Genomic DNA, 7702 nt, shown 5'->3' with positions numbered 1-7702 from the left:
CTGCAATTTAAAAAAAAAAGATGTAATGTGGGGATTGTGAACTGACATATGGGTGTACTTTATTTGTCAGTGTACTGACATGGTACATATTTACTGTACCTGTAATGTGTTTTGTGTAGGAATAAATTACACAACTTCTTGTAATAATAACACTATTGATTTACAATATGCTGGTCATACATTCTGTATGATGTCAGTCTTAAGGAAGTGCCAGTGGATAGAAATAAACCCAAAGTTCACTGGTCATGTCACTGGGGAGGCACAAACTGTACTAACAAGGCTCCTACTGGGTAAAAAAATAACAAACGGAGCCAACACTGTGAGTACACTGCATACTTAGCAAAATGATTGCTGCACAGTTCGAACTTAACAGTCCAGCAAGAACTCTCCCACCTTTCATCAGAGAACAAGCAAGATCCCCAAATGAACCAGAAAGAGCTGTGCCAGCAAGAAACTATGATCAAATTGGAAACTTAATATCAAACTGAATCATGGATACTGCTAAGTAGTTGATAGTCACTGAATGCTATGAAAGGAATGCTGGGAAATGTTGACCTTGAATGTTTTAAGGCAGTGCTCCACAGGCCACGCTTTGGCCAGTGTTGCTGGGCAACAAAATGATTGACTCCTGATTTTCTGATGGAATGATTAAAATAAGTTGTCTGCCGCTGACCCAATTTTTATTGACAAAAGTGTCAGTGATACACAGTCCAAACAACATCTTATAGTGTTGTTGACCAGACACATTGCTCATAATGTTGCCATGTGTGCTATCACCTTTAGAGGTTCTGTAGGGGAGTGTTTCCCAACCAGGGGTACATGTACCACTAGGGGTACGCGAGCACACTGCAGGGGGTACTTGGAAAGATATTATAACAAATGTATGGAGCAGTCACATCAGGACAGGGAAAGCGATATAAAACATAAATTAGGGGGTACTCATGGCACAACAAAGAGGTTTAGGGGGTACGCGAGACAAAAAAGGTTGGGAAACACTGCTGTAGGGCAAATAAGATCACAACACTGCATTTATTGAAAAGCCAATTCCATTGTTTTACAAAAGTGTTGTAACATTTTAAGACCCATGCCTTTTTTAAACAGGGATGAATGTTTTTTTACATTATTATATTACATTGCATTTGGCAGACACTTTTTAACCAAAGCGGCTTACAATCGAGGAGATAAATATAGACAGATACGAAATGCACAGGAAATATACAGAACAACAAGTGCAGATGCATCGGGGGTTGGTGTTTTCACAAACTGAAATTGTAGAAGGGACTTTTTATTCCTCTGTCTTTACTTACTTTCCGGGAGAGTCACAAACAAATTAATTCTACACGTGGAGGTGGTCTTTGATGGATTACCTCCAACCGGGACCAACACATTGGCTCCAATTCATTGTCATTGGTTCTAGTATAGTGTCTGGTAATGGAAAGCAAGAGCCAGAAAGCGACCATCAGTAGTGCAAATGTTCGCACATACTGTAGGCCTGTGTTTATGTGTGTGTGTGTGTGTGTGTGTGTGTGTGTGTGTGTGTGTGTGTGTGTGTGTGTGTGTGGCTCAATTCCAAAAATGAAACAATTTGTAGAGCCTTCATGATTCCACAAGGACCAGCAGAATGAAATAAAAGAAACTAGCTGATGAATCCTTCCATAGTGACCTATAGCGCTAAGAGCTTAGCAGAGGAGAGTATAAGCTCTGGGGTTAGATTAGAAACAGTGGGTTGCACACAATCAAGCACACTCAGAAAAGGTGTGTGCGTGTGTGTGTGGTTGTGAATGTTTCGAAGGAGATGAGTTCAGAAGAACTAAAGGTCATTTATTTCAACAAGAAAACTCTAGAGAGGTGCACTGACACTGCACAGGTAGCTACATGTAAGCTTTTGCTTACACGCCCACCTGCCTGCTCCTACACCAAGCATTACAACCTGATCCTCATACACCATCACACCCCCCCCCATCTGTCCACAACACATCATCTTACCTCCCCATCTCTCCACATCCTCTTCCCTCCCCATCTCTACTGCACACTTCCTCAGGTCAGGGCTGGACTGGTAATCTGACATACAGGGTATTTTCCTGGTGGGCCGACAGTCCTCAAGGCCCTGTGCTGTTGCTTTTTTCTATCTTTTTTTGTTTCCTTGCTTGTTTTTTTTCTTACTGTAGATGGGATGGCCCATTGTCCATCTGTAGTATAGACAATGCACTGACAATGAGAATGTAGTAGAAAAGAGTGGTAATCTTTTTTGAGGGGGTGGTCAAAATGGCGGGGATATTGTTTGGGCCCAGTCAAGCTCTTCCTCAGTTTCAAATGACATGGGGGTGATTTGCCATGCTCTTGTTAGAGGCTGAGGGTGTCATCTCCCTCCAAGGACCCTGAACACAGTGTCCTTAACCCAAGGAGTCTCAGTGTTGCCAGATTGGCCAGTATCCCGCCGGTTTGGGCTGTTTAGGATGACCATTGGCAGGTAAAAAAGGGGGGCAGGGGGTGTATTTCTGTATATGTATGGGCATAGAAATCACTAGAATTTAGTCCAAATTAGGCAAGATTTGGTGTGTGCTGGCGGCTTTTATTTATTTTAGCATTTTTTGGTAATCCTCTGTCACATCCGATAGCCCAAGGCGTCATTCATCCAGAGAGGTTGTCGAATCACTCTGGCTTGTTCGATCCTCTTGTCAGAACAAAATGTGTCAATTGAAGCATGTTACAAGTCGAAGAGCAATGGAGCTCACAGTTACCATGCAGACAAACACCAACTGCAGTCTAATTTTTCTCCCTTTCACTCACTGTTATTCTGTCTCTCTTTGTCATTGTCTCCCTTTTAAAGGTATAAAGATTTAATGAGATATGGTTTGTTTACCATACAAATAAGTAATGCCACAGGCTGCATCCTTAGAACCATTCTTTCCATTTACAGGCTAAATAAAACATGTTCCAGTTTTATGTCTTAATTTGCCGTGTCTGCTGACACATAAAAGTAAACAATTAACAAGATAAATGAATTGTGATTTGGCATTAAGTATCAGGAAAACAAGGCGGATAACAGACAAGAATTATGCCTAGCAAAAAAGGACATGGAAATGGGAGAAGACAACAGAAACGCACACTAACGGCTTTTGCAGAGTTTGGGACCAAATCATCTAAAGGGACCCCCCTTTACAACACATAAATTCTCGGGGGCCCCTCTTCCTGTGCTAAGGACAATTGACCCATTTGCCCCTGTGGATGGGCCTGCACATGATAGAAAGAGAAAAAAAGGCAATGAAAAACTATCACATGGCAGATTGGGTGCACATGGCGAGACAAATAGAGAACTAGCACAAGACAAATACTTTATGTCAGTGAGGATGTCAGTATGTTGAATGCCCTTTATTATAGCTTACGTATTACCCTGCATTTTGATCTAGTCTGCTCTCCATTCTATCCCATTAACACAGAGAGCAGCAGCTGTGCAATGCAACCTTTAAATCAGGGCGCAGCATCTATGCGTATTTATTTTCCTTTAAAGTGTTGACAATTCTGTTTGTTTTTTCAATCCACTAGGTCTTAATAGGCTAATCAATGAAAATATTCCTCTTCCATCTTATTTATTTAAATGAGTCGTTCAGCTGTGCATAAACTGTAGGTGTTATACAAAGGCAGGTGAATTGAAACGTGCAGTGTTATTTACCAATGATGATGTTGTTTGCAATTATTTGCTCATCTACATGTTGCTGTTGCTGGGTTCCGCTGTGCAGTCCTATGTTGGACAGATGGGGGCTGTTTAGTCTGTGTGCGATCAGGCCAAGACCTCTGAGACATGCAAATAGGTACGAGGAAGACTGGCTCGGTCTCTCAGATGATTTCACTAACAGCCTGATAACCCATTTACTGAGCACTGTGTGACTTCACTTATTCATACATGAGCATTTTTTCCTCCCAAAAGTCTAGGCCTAGAAAAAAAATGGAATGAGGATTGGACCACATTTCACACAACCATGCAAAAGAGAAACTTCAGTGTGAAAGACAGAGCCTTTATGTCTCTCATCATGATGTAAACATTGGCCCCTTGTGGTGCCATGCAGATGTGCTACTACGGCAATAAACTAGTACGTTGTACAGTTGAGAATTTAGGCTCAGATGTTCTCACATTTGATTGGACTGTACAGTAGGCCTTAATACAGTAATGCAATGAGGATTTCATATTTTTGCTCCCCCTTAGATTGTCTCCAAGTCCTGTAAAGTGAAGGAAAGAAATCATGCATGAAGAAATGTTTCCACTGTACATGATCCAAATGCTGGAATTCTATTCTAGTAGCCTGTGCTTGGATATTGTTTCGGAGACAGTGAGTGCATTTACAGTTACATGTGAGGAATATTACGATTTGGAACGGAGGAAATGGAATGGGGGCAGGCAGTATTCGATTTGTTTTTAAATCAAATGCTGATAATATTCCATTTGAAACCGGCAGACAACGTGACTCACACTGTGGTCAGTCATGCACATTTGTCATTTTGAGCACCCCTAATAAAATTACGTCTCTGCATCTAAGCCGTTATATTACATGAATGAGCAGGCCCAACAGGCACCCAGGGAGGTAGGATGGCACCTACTGGTATAATATCTTCCCACAGGGAAAAATTATGTCACTACTACCACTTATCTTATCCATTAAGCAGTTTCATAGTGACTGCCAGGAGAAGCAATGACAGAATATTAGGCTACATTTTGTCATTTTAACAGGAGTGCAAGAATTACTGCCTACTGTGTGTGCCTGTGTGGATGTGTGTAGGTGAGCAACAAGAGTATTTCCTCCAACATGCGCTCATGAACCCTGGTTGATGAAATGAAGTTTGACATCACAGTGTTCATGACCCCTACAAGTGTTCACTACGCCGCTGGGAAACATGACATCATGACATGGATGAGGGTGTCTGTGGTATGGGGTTTGAACTGAAAGGGTAACGGAGGCCAACTAGCCAAGTGTGGCGTGGAACGTTAGTAAACCTCCCTTCCGAAGCCTCATACAGTAATGGTAGCGTTGGGCTATATATAGGACTGGTCTTTTAGTCCAGCGGAATCGTGCTGTGACTTCCATTGACGCAGTGGTGAGTTGGCGGCCCTGAATGGGGACAAACGGCACAAAGATACGCCGTGCTATAAAAGCAGTGATATTACTATATTTCAGCATGCCTGTGCACTACAGCACAGCTTGCCCATATATATTCACATATCGAGTGTATGGCAAAATAAAATACTGGATTTTGACAAAACATTACTACTTTGAATGTCAACAAAAACATTTGAGTCTTTTAAAACTCAGGTTACATTTTAATTAGAGTCTAAAATGAATGTCGGTTCGTTAAAAAAATGTAGAAATATGTGTAAACATTTGCTTCGCATCTTCAAAGCTCTGTGAGAAGTTAGTCTTGCCTACTCGTGTCGCCAACCCATTTTTCCAAGGGAGACATACAGGCATGTCTATCTCACATTCATGAAATGATGTATGCTACTGGTTGAAGCTACAACAAGATAACATAATATATATGATATGAAAATCTGATAAGACCGTCCATTCCTTCACGCACTAGCTAACTGAACTGATGCATCATTGATTTGAGAATGCCCCATCGAGTCGTTGGAAATGCTAAAACTTCACTGTTCCCCAATCTCAATACAATTTGAAATGTTCAAGATAGGCTATGTCGCCAGACTAAATGAGAATTGAAAAGAAACTCTGTTCTGTGTCACAGTTCATTTGGGTTAGCCCGCCATGTAAACATGGCCTTAGATCCTCTATATCTATGGAAATCAACAAAACCATTTAAGTTCCTAACTCACTTTATATGTTAATAAACTGTGCTTTTTATTTTAAAAAGTATGTTCATTGAAAAAAATATCTAGATGCATGTAAACAGGATCTTAGTCTGACTTCACTGCTTCCTTTGGCTGCGGTCCACACTTCATGTCTCATGAAGTACTCATCCTGGTAAAACGCTGGTCATGGACCGTTAGCCTTTGCTGCTGCTTCTCAAACACATATTGCACATATTGTTAGTGTTTGTTTAATAGCGCACTTGATGCTTATTTACTTATTGTATCTGAATAAATTAGCATTAGTCTGTGACGTACTGACATGTTATGCGTGCACAAAGGTGTTTGTGGGTTTTATCAACTGAAAAGCCATATAGTTCACAGTGCAAGACACAGTATATTGTCTAATCTCTTTCTCTCTCTCTCTCTCTCTCTCTCTCTCTCTCTCTCTCTCTCTCTCTCTCTCTCTCTCTCTCTCTCTCTCTCTCTCTCTCTCTCCCTCCCTCAACACTGATCCTGCAGTCCTGCTATCCCTGCTTCCACTGTGACATCTTGTCATTTAGCTACAGCCGGCTATTTCTCAAATACCTACACCTGTGTTAGAGTTTGTTAGATGGTACGGTTGGTACTTATTGACCGAGTGTATCTAGATTTGCATGCTGATGTGGTGCTTGATGCTTGAACACAAGTGTGTCTGGTGATGACGTCCTGTTCTTTAAAATGCCACTGTGTTGCTGAGTGTCAGTCGTAGATTAAAAGGCCTTGAGTTTATTGTGGGTGTTTGCAGGGCTGCTGACAGCTTTTGCTGGGCCCGGGACAAAATAATTTGATAGGGCCCCCTTTTCCAATACCTACAATATACTGAGGACTCAATTTTGGTGCCCCTCTCTCCCTGGGCCCGGGACAACTGACCCCTTTGCCCGCCCTGCCGGCTTCCCTGGGTGTTTGCACCCTATTAAGCCTCTTTCACGCATGCTTGCTCTGGTGTTGTAGCGGTGGACGGTGTCTGTGTGTGTGTGTGTGTGTGTGGAGGGGGGGTGGTATTGAAGAGGCAAACAGTTTAGAAAAGTGGAGCCAATTTCACCAGCAGAGCAACATTGATTTCAAATGGCATTTCCGTTTGGAGTAAATAATAACAATTCAGTCTTGCCTAACTATTCATCCGCTTAAACACTGTACTATATATTGCCTTCTCAGGGAGGCACCCTTGTTTTTCACTTAATCACTGTTTGAGTTATTAGCTTGCACCCGAGGCATTGCAGGGAGAAAACAAGAAGGATCAACGCTACCACACATCTACCTGTTTAAGGACAGACATTTCGCTGAACAGTTGAACACCAAGGTCTGTGACTTGCCATCCTTTTTTTAACATTTGAATTTCATTCTACACAAAAACTAACATTTGGTTTTGAAATATTCAGTTTGTCTGTACTTTTGAGTAATGCAGTTGCTGAATGGCAAGGTTCATCAAGCCTCGCCCAAAAATATCACACCCAGGCGCAGCACGTACAGAGATTATAATCGAGTGGAAGCTTACAGATGGCTGAGGACAGGCTATATCTTTGGTGAAGAGGTACCCCTTTTGTATGGAAATGGTAATGGAGAGTATAGACAGAGAGACATGGAGAGACCATTTGCTTCCAGTAATGTTTTACGGCCTGATCAGTTATCACTTGTTAGCAAGATCTGTAAATATGTGTTTGTACGTCAGGCACAATATTGTGCACACGCCGTTGTCTAAAATATCGCAATCGATCAGGAGCCTAATCAGCTGAGTTAACGACGCAACGAGAAGTAAATTTGATAGCGATCTCAGCTGCAGACATGCTCGCGTCAGCGGCGATTATGATGGAGGACGAGGCAAGAAGATGGAGATTCCGTCCGGAGTGGGGCGGAACCATGATG

The sequence above is a fragment of the Engraulis encrasicolus genome, chromosome 7 (genome assembly GCF_034702125.1).
Source record: "Engraulis encrasicolus isolate BLACKSEA-1 chromosome 7, IST_EnEncr_1.0, whole genome shotgun sequence".
Lineage (NCBI taxonomy): Eukaryota > Metazoa > Chordata > Actinopteri > Clupeiformes > Engraulidae > Engraulis > Engraulis encrasicolus.
The sequence above is the reverse complement of the archived record's forward strand: the minus strand, read 5'-3'. Positions refer to the sequence as shown.